The sequence below is a fragment of the Ursus americanus genome, chromosome 11 (genome assembly GCF_024610735.1).
Source record: "Ursus americanus isolate L20-20 chromosome 11, mUrsAme1.1.p, whole genome shotgun sequence".
Lineage (NCBI taxonomy): Eukaryota > Metazoa > Chordata > Mammalia > Carnivora > Ursidae > Ursus > Ursus americanus.
In genome coordinates, this window is record NC_142137.1 from 20,906,004 (window position 1) to 20,929,221 (window position 23,218).

The 23,218-nt window shown below is 36.0% G+C and overlaps 1 pseudogene; it reads right to left on the reverse strand.

Moving 5' to 3' along the window:
- Positions 1 to 4,465: 4,465 nt before the first annotated feature.
- Positions 4,466 to 5,323, reverse strand: LOC148109245 (zona pellucida sperm-binding protein 4 pseudogene; annotated as a pseudogene).
- Positions 5,324 to 23,218: the final 17,895 nt, after the last annotated feature.

Genomic DNA, 23,218 nt, shown 5'->3' on the forward strand with positions numbered 1-23,218 from the left:
AAGAGAGAAACTATTATGCAAGTGCTTCTAGAAAATGTTATTATTACTAACAGAAAGGAAACAGATACAGAGTAAAAATGACTTACTATTAGGTATTTTCTCTTAGGCCTTGATCTCAGTTATTTTCTCCAGATCGTATTAGGCTGGGCTAGTACAGAAGTTCATTTAAGCAGAAAAGGACTTTCTACATGAATTGGGCTCTTTCAGAATTATCAAGCGGACTGAAGAAAGTTGAGTGAGCCACCACAAATATGTCAGAATTTTACCTTGTGTTTTCCCAAGGCAACGGATAAGGAAATGAAGAATGAAGGAGGATTGGTACAAGTTATCAGTGAGAGTTCAGTTAGAAAAACAGAAACTATAATAGCTATCTCAACAGAGAAAACTTAATATAAGAAATTGGTAAAACAGATATTGGAGAACTTAAATGACAGAAGGGTAAGAAACGAAGTAAGGCAGGAGGAATAAATGAGAAAATGAGTATTGCCTTTAGAAATGGGAAAAAGCTTTGGAGTTCTCATAACCTAGAGGCCAAGAGTAGCATCTACACAGATTTGGGAATCAGGCATGTGAAGAGAGGCTGCCAAGCCAGCTAGTCTGGTAAACAGACGTGGCCAGGAGGGGTCCTATAGATAATAACTAAGACCTCAGAGCAAGGAGTAATGCCTAATACTTTAGAAGCTCAAAATAAGGTCCCATCGAACTGGGGCTGAGATGCTACTCAGGAGATAGTATCATCGGTAAGTGCTAGCGTCACATCTGTTCAGATGGTGGGTCATGTAGAGCTGAAGTCAGCTTAATTCTGGTAACCCCTCAGAGGGGAGGGATGGTGATGAGGATGGTTCAGAAAGAGCCAAACTATGCTAGGAATTCAAAACCACTGCTGCAGCCAGGGGGAAGCAACATAGATAAAGTGACACTGATAGGAACAAGAGGCATCTACAAGTCCCTTCTTTCCTCCTTTTGCCTCAGTCTCCCTCCTGTTCCTGTATAGAAAAATCATAAGAGGAATCCACATGACAAAGAGTTATACATTGCAGAATCCCCACTGTAATATCAAAAAGCAAAGATTCAAATAGTTTTGTAACTAGCATGAATAAGACACATAATTTTATTTATTTATTTTTAAGATTTTATTTATTTATTTGACAGAGAGAGAGAGCGAGAGAGAGAACACAAGCAGGGGATGCGGGAGAGGGAGAAGCAGGCTCCCCGCCGAGCAGGGAGCCCGACATGGGGCTCTATCCCAGGTCCCTGGGATCATGACCTGAGCCAAAGGCAGATGCTTAACGACTGAGCCACCCAGGTGCCCCAAGACACATAATTTTAAACTCTGATTAGGATTCCTAACCCTAAGAAATATCCTAGCTTTATGGATCAGTGCATGATAAAGATAAGGAACATTTGGCTTTAGAGCTGTAGAGAGAGTAAGCTAAGTAGTGATAATTAAGCGCTAAATAACGTAATATAATAATTGACTTATTACATTACCGTGAGCTACTTTATAAGCCCACTTTATAACTTGTTCTCCCTGAAAGAGATAGGGAGTGGGCAGAGGCAAACACTAAAAATGGAGCAGTGATGTTGTGATATATTAAGAATGATCACATATTATTTGCTACTCCTCTACTCATAGGCAGAATCTAATTCCTTTCTCTTGAACCTGGGCTGGCCTTAATTATTTGACCAATCACATACAGTGACAATGACATTCTGGGACATTTGAAGCAAGGGCATAAGAATCTCTCCACCTTCCACTTGTGCCTCACTGTCTTAGGGATCCCTGAGTTGCCATGGCAGAAGTCTGATTACAACACTAGTGAGGCTTATTGTAGATTCTCTGACTGAGAGTCCAGCTAAGCCCAGACTTGGAGCTATCCCTGCCAAGGCACTAAACATGGGAGGCCAGATATCTTGGATCATCCAAGTCAGCCCCTCTGCCAGCTAAAAACCACTTAGCAACATCTATTAGCAACATGTGGAATGGGAAAGTCAGCCTGCCTGAACTCACGACCCACAAACTGGTGAGATACAATAAAATGATCATTGTTTCAGCCAATCAATTTTGGGATAGTTTGTTATGTAGCAATAGGTAGTGGGACAGATCTACATAGGATCAGAGATATTCAGAATTTCCATGAGTTTTTTTAAGGCAACACATTCAAGATCTAGTGTTAGTTTTCCAGTTTACTCCAAATAGCCTTTTCCACATTATTCTCGAAAGGAGAGTAAATAGAAACAAAAATGAGAGGAAATGATAGAAGCAAGTATCATATAGTAAAAAAAAAGAAAGAAAGAAAGAAAGAAAGAAAGAAAGAAAGAAAACAAAACATAAACAAAATAAAGAATATACTTCTTTATACTCTCAGGGGGGAAATGGACTCAGAATAAAGAAAGAAATGTGAGGTAATAAAATGACAGGAGGAATGAAGGAAGTGAGGTATATAATTTTTTTAGATACAGAATTAAGGTTTTCTGATTTACTGTAAGATTAAAAAAAAGTTTTTGAACGACCAGTATTTCTAGAAACAACTTCAAAATTTGGGATAATGTTTAAAAACAGTATGTGGTGGTATCAGAAACATGGAACCAACAGGATTGGAGGGGCAAAGTTTACAAGGAGGGAATAATTTAGCAAACACCAGCTAATGATCTGCAGTTTTACCTGGAAACAGTTGGTGATGCAGAAGCTGTGCATAGTGAGAGATTTAATATAAGCCTAAAAACTCTGAGTCAGTGGAGAAGGGATTTTTTTCAGTCTTAGAGTTCTAGGATAAAAGATTAAAATATAGAAGCCTTCCAGAAAGGGTCCCTGGTGAAGCATCAGGGCTCTTACTGAAAGCCCTGGACTATACCCTATGAAAAGGAGCAAAGCAGATATAAAATGAACCTTACACTAACTGCAACCCAACTTCAATTTATCTCAATCCTTGACTGGATTAAGATGATCAACCCCCACTTTTCTCTGGCAGGCAGTGAAAAGAGTGAGCCCTCTCTAGAGACAGATAACATCATAATATGCAAAGTCATTAAAAATATACTTCAGTTCAGCCACTGAATAATTTTGATGTGAATTTAGGTTCTTATTTTAGCTTCAAAACACTTGCTGTATTTATCATTTGTGTAAAGGACACTATAAAGTGTCACCCATGTTCCCTTCTCATGGTGATTGTGCCTTTGCATAATTCTTTCCCCTTTCTGACCTGAAACTTTCTTTGTTGACCAAGAGAACATTGCACCCTTCATTATGCCATGTTAAATAGCACTCTGTCTTGCTAGTAGTATCTCTCTAGTGATTCTCCTTGTTCTTTTGATGAAGTAAGCCACCATATGGCAAGAAATAGCAGGTAGTCTCTAGGTGCTGAGAACTGCCTATAGGGTAGGAAGAAGCCAGGGTCCTCAGTTTTACCAAAAAAGGAGAAGAAGGAAGAGGAGGAGGAGGAGGAGGAGGAGATGGAGAAGGAAAGGAAGGGGAAGAAAGAGGGGGAGGGGGAAGAGGGAGAAGAGAATTATGCCAGCAATCTGACTTTAGAAATAGATTTTTCCTCAGTTGAGCCTCTACAAAAGAATCCATCTCTGGAAAACACTTTGCTTGTAGCCTTGCAGAGAACCCAAGTAAGTTATGGCCAAGTTTTGATGCACAGAAATTTTGAGATAATAAGCATGTATCTTTTACAGTACTAAGTTTATGATACTGGTTATGTAACAATAGATAGCTAATACATAGCCTTAAATGTTTTAATATTTATGTTTATTTGTTTAATAAGGTAGTCTTCTGACTTCTCCAGTGTCTCCAAAAGGGCAAGTTTATGTTCATATTCTGGCTGGTAGTCTTTGTCAGTGGTTACTTTTATCTTTCAGCCCACTGAACTCAGTTCTAATTGTTGGAATACCCCAAGTGTGGTGGCACTATAACAAGGTAGAGGGTGAAGCTGTCTCCTGTTGGTTGGCAGAATGGTAGCTTGGCCATCTGCCACCTGCTAATGCACTTTCAGGAAGCCCTCAGCCTGCCAGATCTCTCTTTAACTTCCAAATTTCAGGAATAAGATGGTCAGGTCAGTAAGCATGCTAAATATTTAGTAGTTTTTCTCAAATTAAGAAGCTTAAGAAAAATTCCATGGGGCCATTTTTTACTTTCTCCAAAAGTCAAGAATTTCTAGGGAACAAGCTCCATCTGCTATATTTACATCTTAGCTTCAAAACTTTTTTCCTGGTACTCAAGCTTCTCATCAGTTCAAGAAGGTAAAACTCATGCAAATATGCTTTCTTCCAACAGTACCCAAAAACTGAAGTCTCACTTTTGATCTCAGCAGTCGTTTGATGCAGACAGACAGCTGAAAGGGAGCATGTTCTAGAGGGCTAACCCTCTCTTTTTTAATGCGATCTGTTTTCATTAATACATGGGCTCTCGATAATTCGTGTCTATTTCCTGATAGTGAAGTAGGACACTAACAAGTCTCCATGATTAAGGCCTAAAAAGGCCTACCACTTTCAGAGCTATGGATTCTATAGGAGAGCTTGAATATTTATGGGGCTTTTCTGAAGAGTCCTTAGTGGCTTGGAATAGAATTATGGGATTCTTACTAGAAATGCTAACAGTACTGTTCTAAAAATGGATGTGAGCACTTCATCTTCATGATAGGTTATCATACAGGATGGTGTCCCAGTAGGCTGACAGACCAGTGCACTGCAGTGCAGATACACCAGGGTCCTAAGTGTCAGCTTTGCCATGGATTCTGCAATGCTGGAGGTGAAAATGCTAAAGGGCTGGTGGTGAGAAGGAAATGGTAGATCCAAGCTTTCTGTACAAGGACCAGTTGGGTTGGTTAATTATCTCTGGGATAGAGGCATCCCTTCCCCAGCATGGGCCACTGTAGCTGCTGCAAAGATTTGTACTGGGTGTGGCCCAACACTGACACAGGATCAGCCCTAGGTAAGAGCCTGTTGTGTGACAGAAGGAGACCGCCACAAAAAAGGTATCCTGAAGTAACCATCACTAGATAGTCATCAGCAGTATGGTTGAAGCTGTTGTCTTTATCTTCAGCAGTCTGAAGTCCCAGAGTGAGGGATTCAGGCTAGGTGTCTGGAAGGGGTAGAGGAAGAGTAAGAACCAGGACATTAACTGGTAGGATGCTGCTCCTTACAGAGTAACCATAGTTGACTCCAAAACTGAAGATACTTTCATGATTAATAGAGCCATGGCTCCAAGTTTTCACACCCCTAGCTGCAACCAGCTCATTTTCATTTACTGCCTGATCTGTGGTGTTCTGTCTGTAGAACCACAGGAAGTAAATGGAAACTAGAACAGGGTATGTTTTGCCATCATGAAACTAAAGAGGAGTAGTCAGCTGCATTCAAGTTAACTTCCTGTCAAAATCCTCACTGGTAAAAGGGCTTCCATCTTAGGGGAAAAAAAAATCATCAATCTTATATTTCATAGACTCTTCTCTCCCCAAGCTTCTGATTCATATTTCTATAACTACTTATAGACAGACAACTCAAAAGTTGCTTTTTTTTTTTCTTTTTAATTTTCATCCTGAACTTTCTGTGCCCTTTATTTACAACTTTTTTTCTTCAATTGGGTTTTATCCTTACCATTCTACCAAAACAGCTTTTGTCAAGGTCAGCAATGACCTTCATCTCTCCAATCCAGATGTACTGAGAATTCTCACCTTACTCTCACATTCAGCAATTCTTCCTTGAAACACGCTCTTCACTTCAGTTCTAGATAACACAGAAATATCTAGCACCTATCCTTCTTAGTCATTCCTGCCCAATCTTCTGATCTTTAACTGTTGGAATTCTCCAGAGTTTAGCACTTTATTCACTCTTAATTTACATTAATGTCTTGGTAGTCATTTCTAGTTGCAAAGTTTTAAACTTCCATCAATATAATGATGACTCCCATATTCTAATTTTATCCCAATTCTTATCATATGTATAATTACCTATTTGATATATCCATTTTCGTTTCTAATAAGCATCTTTTTTTATAATAATTTTTTATTACGTTATGTTAGTCACCATACAGTACATCCCTAGTTTTTGATGTAATGTTCCATGATTCATTACTTGTGTATAACACCCAGTGCACCATGCGATACGTGGCCTCCTTAATACCATCTTAAATTCAAAATATTCAAAACCAAAGTTTTGCTTCCCCCACCTAAGCTGCTGCTTCTCTGGTGTTTTTCTTCTCAGTAAGTGATAGCACAGTTTACCTACTTGCTAAACAAATAAATCCAAAGATCTTTCTTGCCTCTCTTTTATAGCCACTTTATCAGGTATTTCGTTTGTTCTACCTCCAAATCATATCTGATATGCACCAAATTCTCACCAACTACACTCTACTTCTCTGGCTTTGTGTCCCTTTATGTGATCTTGAACTTGCCCCTGCTAATATCCACAACCTCAGTTCCCAAAGCTTGCAATCACATTCTTTTCTTGCCACAGTAATGATAACCAGACCAGGCTATTCTAACAATGCTATTACGCATTTCTTCTTTAGGGCCTTTGGGATTGCTTGTTTTTTTTTTTTTTAATATGATACTTTTCCCCATATATTGCAATTTGTAGAGTTCAGTCCCTTTCTTTATTTGTGTCTCTTCCAACATATCACATCTATATAATGGTCCTTCCTCCACATTCTTTCTTCACTCTCTATAATTTTATTAAGCTTCATTTTTATACATAGCATTTTATAAAATATATATTAGAATTATATTTTTGTTTATTTACTGTTTTTCTTCTCTACTATATTAAAATATGTAATTCACAAGGGCATATTATTTACAAGGTCAGAGTACTTTTTAATTGTATCTGTAGGTCAGAAATGAGTCAGAATCTCATTACATATCTATTAAATTAACAAAGAAATATTGAGCATCACAGTAGGAATGTATGCAGTTCATTAAAACATTGTTTTTGAATAGTCAGTATCCCCATATATATATAGGCTTTACAAATACCTAGCATAAAAATATGAAAATCAACTGATTGAACGTGTGAATATTTTAAATAAAATATTATAATATTTTAGCCAAATATAAGTAACTCTTTTTTTAATTTTAAAAATATAATTTGATGAAAGTGACTGTTTATGCTTTCCTCATAAATTCTGTAAAATCAAATCTGTTAGGCACAAATTCTTGAGGAGAAACATATTTACAGATGCTTTTTACCTTTTTGCTCTCTATAAATACATCATTTAATTGAATGGTCAATGATAACTCATCAAGAACTATTTCTAATATGCAAAAACAAAAGAGCAAATTAATTATAATGGAATCAATATTGCACTCCATATCTTATTTTTCTTGCCACCTAAATTAAATGTGAATTATATTTTCCTTAATGTTTCATATTTAGAACTTTTTAATACTTTCATTTATATTTAATTTGACAGAATTCGTTGTTAGCATCTCTAAAATGTATAGGCCACATGGTGCGTCTGTTAATGCCCCCTGTTTAGAATCATAACAACTTATTATTTATTGAATGTGTATTTTGCTTTATATATTACAAACTCCCTAAGAGCAAAACAATCTGTTCTAATAATCACAAATTCTTGATTACTAAATTCAAGTCCCTATAGAAATGTTTTCTTCTAGAAATACAGGTAGTGCACTTTTGCTCAACAGGACTTCACATGTATTTTCTCATTTAATTCTAAAAAAAACCCATGAGAAGGGCCTGATATTGCCAGAGGTCAAGTGTTACAGTCACTCCCAAAAGAGCTATGTGAATGTGTTAGTGGGGCTCCAGTCTATTTTGCTGATGTGGTGACATTCACTTTATATCTAACACAGGGCTCTGGCGTTCCCGTTATCTCATAATCTTAAAAACAAGAACAACAACAAAACAAACAATAATTAAAAATAACAATAACAGTTCTAGTTATTATTACTATCTAGTAAGTTTGGGCTGCCATAGCAAGGTAACACAGACTAGGTGAGTTAAACAGCAGATATTTGTTTTCTCACAGTTCTGGAGGCTGGATGTTCAAGATCAAGATGTTGTCGGTGTTGGTTTGTAGTTTGTTGGTTTGTTGCACATGGAGAGAAAGAAAGAGCTCTGGTGTCCCTTATTTCTCTTATAAGGACACCAGTCCTATTGTATTAGGGCCCCCACCCTGTTACCTCATTTAGCTTAAGTAGCTCTGCAAAGGCCTTCTCTCCAAATATTGTGACACTGAGGGTCAGCGTATAATTGAATGGAATTATTCAAAATATAAATAGGATGGGGGCGCATAATTCCATCAATACCACAGACTAGAACAATTTAAAAATTCTTCAAAGGAATTTAAGCATCCTTGAATCTTTCTTTTTTAAAACAAAATTCAAGTCAGCAATAGAAAACTAGCAAGTTCATCTCCGCTAATTGGCCTTATTAAAGGAAAAGTGAACATATCTTTGTGAGAGGAGGTAGTGTTGCAATTTTTTAAAATGCTATTTTATTTAAATTCAATTAATTAACATATAATGTATGATTAGTTTCAGAGGTAGAGTTCAGTGATTCATCAGTTGCAGCGGTCATTACCCAATGCTCATTACATCACATGCCCTCCTTAATGCCCATCGCCCAGCAACTTGAAGCAAGATTCCCATTGAAGTTAGGCTCTTACCCTCCTATGGAAACTGGGAAGTAGGGGCTCTATCATCCTTGTCGATTACATTTCAAAGAGAGGCTTTCAGGTTCTTTTTTCTTTCTTTTTTTTCTCCAGATTTTTATTTAAATTCCAGTTAGTTGGGGCACTTGGGTGGCTAGGTCAGTTAAGCTTCTGCCTTTGACTTAGGTTGTGGTGTCAGGGCAGAGCCCCGCATTGGTGTCTCTCCTCAGCGGGGAGTCTGCTTCTCCCTCTTACTCTCCCTCTGTGCTCTCTAGCTCTCTATTGCAAATAAATAAAATCTTTAAAAAAATAAATTCCAGTTAGTTAACACACAATGTAATATTAGTTTCAGGTGTACAATTTAGTGATTCATCACTTACATACAACACTCAGTGATCATCACAAGTGCCCTCACAAGAGAGAGAAGAGAAGAGAAGAGAAGAGAAGAGAAGAGAAGAGAAGAGAAGAGAAGAGAAGAGAAAAGGAAAAAAAGAGCAACTCCTTAGCTAGGGAACAATAGTTTAAGGAATTATTATTCTTTTTTTTTTTTAAGATTTTATTTTATTTATTTGACAGAGACAGCCAGCGAGAGAGGGAACACAAGCAGGGGGAGTGGGAGAGGAAGAAGCAGGCTCCTAGCGGAGGAGCCTGATGTGGGGCTCGATCCCAGAATGCTGGGATCACACCCTGAACCGAAGGCAGACGCTTAACGACTGCGCCACCCAAGTGCCCCAGGAATTATTATTCTGACCTACAACCCTGGGAATGTAGATTTAAGATTAGAACAAAACAGGTAATAGTACAGTTAATCATAAACTCACTCATTTGATCTCCATTTCACCTTAAAATCTACAATTCCTTGAACTTTCAGGTTGGAAAATAAAGTATCCATTATTGGCTTAGAATTTATTGATTAATATATTTATCTAAGGCTACTAGTATATCAAGGAGAACATCTGTTTACTAAGTCATCATATGTAATTCTTCAAATATAAACAATCACTATATATTTACATAAAACATTTTATTTATGTTAATGCAATTCTTTAAAAATGTCTATTACTATTCTTTGTGCTTATACTATTTGTGATTAGTGCTGGTAACACTAAATTTGAATTATAGCATGAAAAAAATATGGTTACTTGCAGAAGCGGATTTTTAAAAATATGTTCTGAAGTGACTGGAGATTATTTAGATTAATAAAGAAAGCAAATGAATTAAAAGTTTTGTTTGGTAGTTTATACTATCAACTGATTTCAATATCAAAATTAAATATGCAAAAACAAATAATATGATTAGACCTGTGATATCTTCCATCTAATATCAATCATAAAAATACATATTTTCAGCATAAAATATTTCAAGCTTTCAACCAGCATGCTCTGATGATTACCTGTTAGATAACTATGTGTTACCACTTTACCACATTAAGGTTATCACCTTCCATGATGGCTAAATCCTAAGAGAAAAATGAGAAAATGCTGGAAAAATAATTAAAAAGAGAAATATTCTCCTACTCTTCTATTTGATAGTTGCCTGAGATATGTTGAAGAGCATATGTTATCAGCTGCCAGTAATTGGAATTTGGGGACTGCTTTACCGTTAGCAATGATCATCTCAGCAACAATTTCCAATTTTCATCACCCACAAATACATTTCTCTACCAGAAACAGCAATTCTTGAAGGAAGAATATTTCTGAGGAGTCAATATATTTAAAATTTTAAGGTTAGCCAAACTGATAAATACTGTATATGGACTAAATCTAATTTTTCTTAATTTCCTCTTGCATGACTGGAGTATTTTGAGTAATTTTATTATGAGTATTATCAGGAAAAAGAATATGGAATTGAGGAAAGACAAAACCAAAATCAGGCATTCTCTAGAAAAACATAAGTAATATTACTGAAAGGATAAACTTTTCTAGAAGATGCAAATATTTTAGCTAGGATGATAGTAATACACGTTAAACCCGAAATTAAAAGCAAGGGAAATGGCCAGTCATCACAGCAGTCATGATATGTCAGGAATTCTAAGCAGACTGATACAGGGTGAAGTTTGGGCCATGTTCATAAGGCCAAAATTGAGTTTGTCAACTGTCAAAATGGTTGGGGTTGAAATAGTTGCTTAGTAGAACCAAGCCCAACTTAACTTTTACATGTCTTTTTTCCTACTTTAATGACATAACTTTTTTTTTTCCCTGATATTCCAAGAGAAGTTTGCAGGGAATTGATGTGACCATTGTATAAAGGCTCAGGTAACTTTAGTAAGAAAGTCGCCATTAAAAGAAGTTGAGTAAAGCCCAAAGCACTGATACTCCTCCATCAAATTATAACACAGAACAAAAAGCAGCCCAAACAGAGTCTGGTAACTCATGTACTTCACACATTTTTAACACAGTAATGAAATATGCATGGCAATCATTTTATGCCACTTCAACAGTCTGTTATGCCTAGGTGATATTGCTTAATACAGGTCAGATTGCTTCTAGGCTATTGAACATACAAGGTCATTTTTGTCATGAATGACTGACTCAATTGTCAGGATATTATTAAAATTAAGATATTAATTTTTGGAGGCCAATTTTTTTTGTAGTAACTCTTTGGCATATTTTTTGGAAATATTTAATTCTGCTGCAGAGGGCAAAAACAAAACAAACAAAACAAAAAGTGACATTAAATCCCTAAAAATGCTAATTATAGATATTAAATGATCTAATAGCTTCTGATATATAGGTAGAAATCATAAGATATATGAAATCAGATACCTAAAGTCAGAAACTTACAAGACTCATTAAAGATAGAATAAATAGAATATATGATTAAGAGGATAGAGCAAACAAGAATGTTACATATAGATGGAAAGGGATGGAAAGATCGCATCATAAAGTACAGATGGTGTTACTTCCAGATTAGTAGCTCTTTCATCCCTAAATTGCACTTCCCTTCCCCGACTAGCAACAACTGGTGTGATGTTATTCGGGCCTCAAGTATGACTGTTCATCAGGCTGTCCAAGGAAATACAACTGTGGCAAGGAGTTGGCCCTGAGTTGAATATGTGGTTGCTCTGTGTGTCTTCTGTCTGCTGAACTCTTCTGTTCATCCATAACTCTGATATTGTACACATATGATCACAGGGGAAGCCTGAGGTGGTAGAGAGAAAGAGAGATGGAATATTAGAATATTGGTTAATACAGGATTAAGGTAGAGTGTTCTTTCTACCCACTTTCACCCTGTCATAAGTGTTAGCCAACCCCTCATGTCCACTTTGTTTATGCTATGCCATAAAGTAATGTAATAAGCCTCATGATCTCTGCATTCTAAATTGGTTTATAACCCTGTTTCTCAGATAATGTGCTTGGTAATGTTCTTGGAGGCTACTGCAACATCAAGGTAACTTTCCAAATGACACTTTGGTTTCCCACCAGAGTAAAAGGAGCTCTAACAGGAATGTCATTTTCATCTTTTAGACTTTTGAAACAAACTTCTCCTTCAAATATTCAATATCTATTTAGCAAGGAAAATTGGAAATGGAATTGCCATTTGGGTAGTGAACCTTTATAGGTAGACTGATATATTTATGGCTGATTGGACCGCTTTTCTTAAAATGCCACAGGAAATAAGAATTGTCACATGTGGAAATATTTTGGAAGATAAAACTACTATTAGTATACCCTACAAGGTCAGGATGGGTAGCACTGTATAATTTTTTTATTGGGATAACACTGCTTATCTGAATATTGAATGTAATGCATGTCAGTCACCATGGCATATTATAATTAGACATGTTTATTTTTAAAAAAGGAATTGATATAGAGAATGTGGCTATTGTGACATTTTATAAAAAGTAGACATGCAAGGAGAAAAATATATTTTTATGTTTCCCATGAATCCAGCTGCATAGTTCCTCATAATTAAGATTTAAACAAAGAAAACTGCAATACCTCATCCTATTTTTTATATGAATATAGGTTTAAACAATTTAATCCTGCTAACTTAAACAATGATAAAATCATGGTGACCTTTGAAAATAGATATAAAAATAACCCCTGACATCATTATAAAATTATGATTGATTGAGATCATGAATTACAAAAAGAGAAATGTAATCTGTTGCATGATATTTGGGGAAACCTGGGGTGATTTGTAAGTTGTGACCAAAGAAAAGTGCCAGGTTACTTCAAAGTCAACCAAGAATTTCAGAATGACATGTAGAAAAACCTAAAGACATTTTATATATTATAGAAAATACCAAAAGACATTTATATATTATATCAATGTAATAAAAATGGAATAAAAATGACTTGTATTGTATGTAATCTCTGCTTAATGATTTCTCATAGGTGAAAACCATTGCTTTTAAAACAGTAAAACTCAAGCTAAAGTTGCATATGTGCTACCCTACATAATGTGGAGGGCAAATTACCCAAATGTCACCAGTTGTTCTGTTATTTTTCCAAATATTCCCTACATTACCTCTGCTTATTATGACAGAGATGCTTGATACTCTCCATACTGTGTTCTTGAAAATGAGAAAATTCTGGGCAAAATTGCTCTATTAGGAATTGCTTTTGCTATGATATGTAGAGCTCTCAAGAGAGTGTATTTTCAGATATTTATATGGTATTTTACAATCAAATGAAGGATTCTCAAGATGTCCAGAGTCTTTTGTGTTAAATTGCAATTCGCTATCACCTCACCATGTGAAGGGAGAAATTTAAGGCGATTGTGGTCATACAGCTGAGCACCAAAGCAGTGATCTTGGAGAAGGGGCAAGCTGCTGGATGTAGGACCAGTTCTATCTCTTTGGCAGATGTTGCAGTATACTTGGGGATGCATCATTGCTTCCTACCACTTCTCACTGTATGGAAGTCAGGTGTGAAGCATGGCAACTAAAGGTAGCTCTTTTCATCTGTCTACTGCTGTCCGGGTGGGATAGCACACTTTATGAGGAGGAACTATCTTAATGTTGCACTTACTATAGGAACGTTATACCTAAATAACCTTACTCCAATATGACGACTTTTAAAAAACCAGTTGTTTTAGTTCTTAAGGTGGTGATTTCTCGGAATACGAGATCTCTTGGAGGTGGTGGGCCATAACCAGTCACAATATCTGCTACACCAGGATTAACTCCCCCACTCTTTCTCTCACGTGATCAAATCACCTCCAGAGATGAAGAAGTTTTAAACTCCTAAATACAAAAATAGCAACAACCACGAGGAAAACAAAAACAAAAAGAAAAAAAAAAGATGTGAGTATGCTCTTTATCCGGGATAATAAATATGCTTTTATAACTTAGTACTTATTTAATAAATAATAGAAAATACTTGGAATGGTTTACAATCAACTTCCCACCCCACCCTCCCAAAAGAAAACCCAAAATGGAAAGACCTGATAAAAAAGGTTTCATTGGCCTAAGGAAGAACATAATCTGAGGGGGATCTCCAAAGTAATTTACCATTTTTCTAAAATACTTTGGATTATTATCCTTACATATATATACATGGATATACATGTGTATATAAAACAGAGAAAGTAATTCTACCCAGAAAAGAAAGATATGTTTCAGGAGTATAAACTGTAAATCAAGGTTAATTTCTGCCATTAAACAGAAGAAAATATAAGCACATACACAAATTCAATTTTTTTCAAACTTAAAATGGCTGTGGTATTAAATTTATAAGTAAGCCATGACTATTCTTTATTATGCATATTCTTATATATTATCAGAAGACAAGTAATTTATGTTAGCTCGCCTATAGCATCATTTAAAAAATCAGTATAATCTTATGTGATTAGTCAATATATAATTATTGATAAAAATGATCTCAATGATGCATTTTTATTTTACTCACAAGAAGAGTAATGGAAATTCAAATGAATTATGGCAAGGATGGATCTTCGTTTAATGAGGAAAACCTTGAGGTTATTTACCTTCTTTCCAAAGTCATTTAATTTTTAACACACCTTTTAAGTATTCTTCAGGCATGCAGGCATAATTTTAATGAAAACAAATTCTGTTCAAAGGTGAATTCTCTTAAAATTAGAAATCATGGCAAATTATTATTATTATTTTCAGAAAGACATAACCATAGGAACAGACATGGAAAGGACTCATGTGAGAGTGTCACCCTAAAGCTTCAACATCTTAGCAGTCAATCTCTAGCTGATAACCAGAAAGGTTAAAAGGAACCCCAATTCTACAACCACAAGAAACTGCATTCTCCCAATGCCCTGAATGACTGGGGAAATTGACTTTCTTCAAGAGTCTCTAGAAAAGAATGCAGTCCTAATTAAATCTTAACTTTAGCTCAGTGAGACTGGTGCAGGACTTCTGATTTACAGCACTGTAAGATAATAATTTGTGTTGTATCAAGCTATTTAGTTCATGGTAATTTGTTATGTCAGCAAGAGAAAACAAATATAAATGCCTAGAAAATTATATATAACAAGTTAAAATTTGATGTGTGGTCAGTTCTTCTTAATAATATTAAATTAAAACACTACTACTGTTTAACAAAATTAAATAAGTAAAACACCCTTAACACACCTATAAAAATATGCATCAGAATTTGAAATGTTTTTCAATATATGTACACCATGCATTGTATTTTTACAGATATTCATAAACCATTTTGTTCTCTTTGAAGGAAAATACATTTTTCTGTCATGATCTTTGGAAAGAAAGTTCCTGTTGTGCAGTCTCTTGTGTAAAACAACCTTAACCCTTGATGCAGAACCTCAAAGAGTGCAGTTTGTTTGAAAAAAATTTTGGGTAGATTATGCCTCAGAGTTGTTCAAGTTACTATATCAGCATAGAGTACTAGGGGCCCCAAAAATAACCCTATCCTTAATTTTTTTTTCAATTGTAATAAAGTAAAAATAAGTAAATTATTAAATTTCATTCTTTTTGTTTTACTTGGACAAGGAATGAAGGAAAATTTCTAACATGTTTTGAGCACTAATGTATTTCGTCCCCTTTAGTAGAGCTGTTAAAATGCCACCGAATTTGTCACGGTGTGTTCAGGCATGCATTTTATGGAGAAAACTGAGAATCAGAATGTTCACATCACTTGCCAAGGTCACATGCCTCATACCTGATGGTGGGGAAGCAGTGAATGCAATCCAGGTTGGACTACTGCTGACCCATTCTCAGTCCCCCTACTAATTTGATGGATTTTGGAGAAAATATGAAGGAACTTGAATAAAATTGAATAAATTTTCAATGCAAGAACTTCTCAATTTCTCATAGAAATAGAAAAAGAACAATTCAGGGTAACTAAACTTTATATTTATTCACCAAATGTAAATTTCTACTAATAACTTCTATTCTGTTCTTCCTTTTATCCAAGGCACAGAAGGATTTTGGTTTAATCTGCCTGCCTAGCAATTCACCCATAGAAGTGGTGGTGTTAATGAGAGTGAAATGGCCCAAAGGCAGAAGTCAGGAAGCAGGAGAGAAAGAAACAGGGGGCCTTGGTAATGTAACCAAAAAATCAGTCCCTTAAACATTCGAAATACAATCGTTTGTGGCACTATCTGTATCTGTCATCTGAGCTAAAAAGAGAAATTGAAGTATGATTTATAGTTTTAAGCTTCATCAACTAGGGAGTCAAGTTAGACTTTCATTAATCACTCAAGCAAGAATATGTATTGTATGTATCCGCAGTTCTTTCTGGGCTTATTTAGAGTCAAGAGCAGTCACTGCAAGGTCACCAATATCTGAAGCCCTTCCTTTCCTTTCTGCCTTCCTCTTTGCTTCCCTCCCTCTTTCCTTCCCTTCCTCCTTCCATTCACCTCCTTCCCACCCTCCCCCTTTCTCAGAGCGCACTTGCGGTGGAAGTGCCTTGTTTCTTGAATCTTCTTCCCTCCCTCCATTCCATTTTTCTGTCTTTTCTTTTTTTTTTTAATAATTTTTTATTATGTTATGTTAGTCACCATACAGTACATCCTTAGTTTTTGATGTAGTGTTCCATGATTCATTGTTTGCGTATAACACCCAGTGCACCGTGCAATATGTGCCCTCCTTACTACCCATCACCGGTCTATCCCAATCCCCCACCCCCCTCCCCTCTGAAGCCCTCAGTTTGTTTCCCAGAGTCCATAGTCTCTTGTGGTTCATTCCCCCTTCTGTTTACCCCCCTTCATTCTTCCCTTCCTTCTCCTACAGATCTCCCTGCTATTTCTTATGTTCCATTTTTCTGTCTTTTCTTGTTCTCTATCTATCTGAATTCTGGCTGTTGGTTGAGGAACACTTGTATTTGTTTTTAGTTGTCTTAAGTCATCTACATATTACAATCAAAACTGTTCTCCCATACTTCTTATCATGAAATTGGCATTTCTGCTCTTTATAACTATTACTATTCACTCTCTCAATCTGCCTTCAACCCTGTTTAGCTAAATAGTAACAAGTAGTTCTTTGGGTAATGTCAGTTTAATCTTTGCTATAATTTATAGATATGAGTGCAACACACATGTATATGTGTGTGCAAACATGCACACTTACTTTTTTTTTTTTGGTCATTCCAACTCCTATTTCAAAGATCAATGTGGAACAAAAGCTTCTCCACCCTGTATTTTAAAAAGCTGTTCTCGGTTGGTAACTTCAGTTAATGTAGTCATTGCCTTGGGCTATTTGTGATTGCCTTTCTCTCACAGTATGCCCTAATCTATCTTTCTGCTAGATTTATTAGTTTTCCTAGATCTTGAGCCAACCTATTAAATAACAATATGCTATAATATGAATTTTATTTAATTGGAAAGAAAATATATACTTGTCAAGCAAACATATTTTATTTTTGCATTGAAAAATACTTCGTTGGACCAATTTACTAGGTGATTTAAATGATCAATTTCACTCTATTAACATCAGCTTTCTTATATTCCTGTTCTGTGGAGGGCACCATCAAAGCAACAGTAACAAATTTATTATATTATGATGACAAATGATAGGACACATTGCTATTGATCATCAGATGAGGGTGTCTGTCATGTCAGACAATACACTGATGTAACAGTAGCCTCCACATTTGCTCCATACCAGGCTATCCCAGAGGTTACAGAACAAAAAGGCTCGCTGAGTGAATTAAGATACTTGAATCACACAGGTTATTGAATGATCTTAAAAATGATTGCAAAAATGCAGGGGGAACGAGAAAGATAACAAATAGTAAGATAACACACTGATAACAGGTGGTAGAAGTGGCTTGCTACCTGGACCCTTGTTTCACCAGCCATGTTCATATGTCCTGTCTTTCTCTCTCTTTTCTGTCTCTTTTCATGGTGAGGTTGACAAAGGGGCTTAACAGATAAGGGGTGCCTGCAACCAGTACACATTTTCTGTATGAGTGAGACACAGAGGCAACAAATACCTGTTGATCAACTATTGGTTTTATAGGGCAAATGCATTTGGGGCCAGAATCAATATGGCCAGAGTGGGGGTCACAAATGGAGAACACATATACGTGCTGAGTGTCTCGTGTGACTCATGTGCTTTACTGTGCCATTATCATCCTCTTCTCCATGTGTCCCATGTAAGTGTATCATGAATATTGGTTACTTCTGGTTCTTTTCTCTGTCAATGTTTGGTACCTACATACTCTACTTACATTATTGATGTAACACACCATGTAAGCGTCTTCTATACTTAGTTATATCTGTTATCCTAGTATGTTTGCTTTTCTTTATTTATACATATATTTTTTCTTAAATAAACTAATATTGGGATTCAATAGAGTTAACATATTAACTAATGTTTGTTTTTAAACTCATACTCCACCTAAATCTGTCTGAAATACTTCAGAAAACGAAGAGTTGTGCGTGTCCTTTATTTGCAGTCCTACTAGCTGTCAGATGGGTTTGCCATGTAAAATTTACCATTGATCAGTTTTCCATGTTGCTAAAACTCCCTCACCACTCTTAATTCCAGATAATTTTTCTGTATTCCATATTTAGGTAGATGTGGCCTCGGGTACTGGCCACTATGGACCCCACTCCAGACAGAAATATTGCCAGCCTATTGAAGGAGAGAAAGACCCTCCACTATCTTATTTGTTAGCAGTATTTCAATAGTCACAAAGCAGAAGGCTTTGTTCTCTTAGTATCTTGCCTACGTTTTGTTACTGTTATTGCTATTCCTTTCTTGTAGTTTTATCATTACATCATTACCTTGTAATATTTTCAACCCAACCCTATTGTGATGTTTGTATTTATCTGAATAGCTATGGGTAAAATGTTCTCAATTGAACTATCTAATAATTAGATAAACATATTATTATGAAAAGCAAAGAAATATTAGACTTGAAAGGGAGTGCAGGTTTGGAATAAATGCATCTAGGCTCTTTCTTCAATTGTTGATAAACTGTATTGTGCATGGTAAGATTTTGGGACTGAACTTAGGGTGTGGTGTTTCCCTTTTTAATAAGAAGCAAGAATAGAAATATTATGGAATTGAAATCACTGGGAGTGAACCAAAACGTCCCCTGATATTCTGTGTGTATATAAAATAATATATTGGATCTCCGATATTTGAAGGCTGGTTCTGTAATCTGTTCTTTATCAGTTGGACCTTTTTCACTTTTTGTGTATTGTTATTCCTTTCACTTACTTTATGTATTCACATGATTGGAGATTGCTCTTATATATTTATTCAAGAAGTATTTATTGTGCATCTACTATATGCTAGTTAGCATTTTACAGCCTGGGCATACAAAAAGGAATAAACACAAAGTATTTGTCTGCACAGATATATGCTAGTAGGAGATACTTATTGATGATTGATAGATAGATAGATAGATACATAGATACATAGATAGATAGATAGATCCATCTTTGGAGCTCACATTTGAGCAGACCTTAAGTGAATGCAAGAATAAGCTTCAGGGTAGAGGACCATTCTCTTTTGCAGAGGCCCTGAGATGGGAACATGTTTTGCCTATTCAGAAAACAGAAAGGATGCCAGTGTGGCTGAAAAACAGTGAAAAATGTCAAGACCAAAAGGGAATAGTCAGAGAGTAAGCCTAGGGCAAGATCACAAAACTTGTCATGGCAGCTTACGGACCATGGCAAGGTCTTTGGTGATATTCTGAGTTTAAATGGAAGCCAGCAGAAGCTGTGAATAGGACAGTGGCATAATTTGAATTATAGTTCTGAAGGCTTAGTCTGTCTGTTGTGTGGAGAATGGCCTTTGATGGAGCAAGAGTGGACTATTGATGAGGCTATGGTAGCTCAGTGAATGAAGGATAGCTGTTCCTTGGATTGGAAGTAGGATGTAGGGGTTGAGGAGATGAGGAGTGGTCAAAATTTGGATCATTTGAAAGTGGAGTCAGTAAAGTTTTCTATTTTTTGGGTGTAGGTTTAATATAGAGGAACTTAAGGGTTTTGTCCTAAACAACTGGGTATATGGTCTTGTCCTTTACTGAAATAGAGCTTTTAAATGATAATCAAGGAGGGGTGCAAAAGAGTTAGGGTTTCATCATGTTACTTTTGAGATGCCTAGTAGAGATACAAATGGAAATGTCAAGTAACATTTGGATTCAACTCAAGAATTCAGGGAGGAGTCAGTATTGAACATAGTAATTCTGGAAGAATTAGCATATATGGTTGGTATTTAGAGCCTTGTGACTCTATGGCATCACTTGCAGAGTAAATCTAGATGGAGAAGAAAAGAAAGTCAAAGACTGAGACTTAAGGCACTTCATACCTCAAAGTAGAGAATAAGAAGTATCAGCAAAGGAAGTTGAGAAATAGTTTCCAGTGAGGTAGAAGGAAAACCAGATAAGTGTGGCATCTAAGAAATCAAATAGATAGTATTCTAGTAGGACTTAACGGAGCTAGAAAGTAAGCCACTGTGTTCAATGTAGCTTGAGACAGTGACTATGTTCAAGTGTTAGAATGCGACACAGATTTTGTATTGTGGAATGCACTGGTGACTGACAAGAGCAGCATTAATGAGTTGAGGATGAAGAAAGCACACCCCCTGCCGCCCCTAGCATTTTCTTTCCCATTTGGATTCTGAAGAAGTTGAGAACTAAAATAAAGAATATAGTGATTACAGAACCAAATTAACATCTTTATAAATTCTGAAAGCTAAAGTGGACCATGTGTCTTTATATCTTTCAGCCACATGAGTTTTCTAACTGAATCTCAGACTCATACACAGACTCAGCCCCAGTTTGTTCTAGAAGGCCTTCCTCTGAAGGACCAGTGGAATGCAAAGTTCTTACAGACCACACTTCTCTAAGAAGATAAAAGGTAGTAATGCTAAGTGACTTACCAAATAAGATTAATCAGAACACCTCTCCTGAAGTGGAATAAAAAAGGTAGAGTGAATCCAAAAATACTAGCAAAGCACCTTTCAGAGGAAGGAAACATCAGGCATGAGAAACAATCATTTACCATTAACAATAATGGTGATATTCAGTTCTTTGAGAGATTTTTTTCCTATAAAAATGAGCAAAAATGCAATGTGGCTAAAAAAGGAAATGAGCTAAAGGAGTTTGTTGTTGTTGTTGTTTTTAAGGTATGAAATATAACAACCAGTTTGTGTGTTGTTCTGTTTTTCTTCTTACGGTGCACAAATCCATACTGGTTGGTTATAGATAAACTAGTTTGTTAAGTACCTATTTCCCCCACAAGAATGTTAGTTACATGAGGGTAAGCATTTTTTTTTTTTATCTTTTGTGTAGGCACTAACCCTCTAAGTATGCCTGGCATGCATTTATTAAGAACTTGTTGAATGTCTTAGTGATGTATTGAGTATGCTATCATATCAATAATTTAATCTATTTGAAAGCCCAGGATAGTGTAATCAGCAATATAGAGACTCATATCTCTAGTAGTGCACCAGAGACACATGGACTCTACTCACAGCTATAACATTTATGTTATTTTGGGTAAACACTCTACCTATCTGTAGAGTCTTTTATTTTTCTTCTGTAAACTGAGGATAAATATAATTATTTTCTTTGTGACCTCAGAGGAGTATTGTAAAAAACAATTTATATAATAAATGTGAGAACTCTCTGAAAAGAACAATTGTGGTATTGTTCTTTCCCTCTGTGTGCACACAACTTTCAATTTACCTTTAAATTAGAAAGGTTTGGGGCTCCTGGGTGGCACAGCGGTTAAGCGTCTGCCTTCGGCTCAGGGCGTGATCCCGGCGATCTGGGATCGAGCCCCACATCAGGCTCTTCTGCTATGAGCCTGCTTCTTCCTCTCCCACTCCCCCTGCTTGTGTTCCCTCTCTCGCTCGCTGTCTCTATCTCTGTCGAATAAATAAATAAAATCTTTAAAAAAAAAAGAATAAATTAGAAAGGTTTGTGTTGATGTTACCCATTTTTAATCAATCAGGCTAGCACTGAAGTTCAACCATTATTTGCAAATAACTGGTTAGGGTGTGGTGGGATTACATTATAAAATATATTTCTTAACAGGAAGACATCTGCTTAGTCATGGCATGCTCTATACGTTTTTTAGTTACCTCAGCTTTTAGAATTAATCTTCATTTAATACATTTAATAATTACAATTTCAAGATGATAAAAAATAGAATTCTTACTTTCCCATCTCAAAATTTGAATAATAACTGATAAATAAAGAAATTCCTGGTGATGATGTATAAGAAGAGAAAAAATAGGCATCCATCATCATGAAGCAGGCTAGCATCCTATAAGAAAGCACAGCAAGTCGAAGTGTAATTGGAATTTCTGAATACTTAAGTCTTTGTCACTGGATTATATTTTCATTCGTATTACTCTCACCAGTAAGCAATACTGAATACAAATGTAATTCTAACTTCATTACTTTATAAAGTAACAGTTAAGTAGTCTATACTCATTTCCTTATTTCCTATCAACCTTCTGCGTTTGAATCCTGCCAAAAGACACCAGGAAGCAAATTTCTCAAGTATTCTGTAACTTCCTGTTGATTCTCTCTACTATGACTTTACCATCACTTCTGACTACAAATTGGTTTGTATCAGAGGGGGTTAAGATAATGAGTCTGGATTAGAATAAAAATCCTGTGGACAACAGTCTGTTTCTCTGAATTGTAACTGTGATAACATAGTCATAATTAGTACTGCCCTATAAAAAGAAAACTGTAACATGGGTAAACAGGATTCAAACAGAAGTGTTTTCTTTATAGTACACATACCTATAGTAAATAAATACGTAAATAGCATTAACAAAAAAATTTTGAGTGGAATAACAAACTTATAAGGTGTGAAAGGTTAACCCATTTTCTTGCCAAAATATCTCAATTTATCTCTTGGAAGGAAATGTGTAGTGTCACAGCAAAGGATTTTCTGGTCAAAATAGCTAATGAATCATGAATACATAAAACAAAAATAAGCCATGACCTGAACTCATTGCTGTATTTTCTCAGAGACTATCAAGAAACACCTTTTTAGCATAAAGAGAAATACTTCTCAAGAAGCATAGGAAAGCGTTCTGGGATATGGAAAGATCAACTGCCTCTTTGAGGGGTATGCCTCTTGGGCCACAGCAGACACTTGGAAAAGTCCCACATATTTCTGAACCTACATTATATGTGTGGTTTAAGGTCTTTCCTTTAGAGGACCTGGGCCTTTTTGCAAATCAGTCATGTCTCT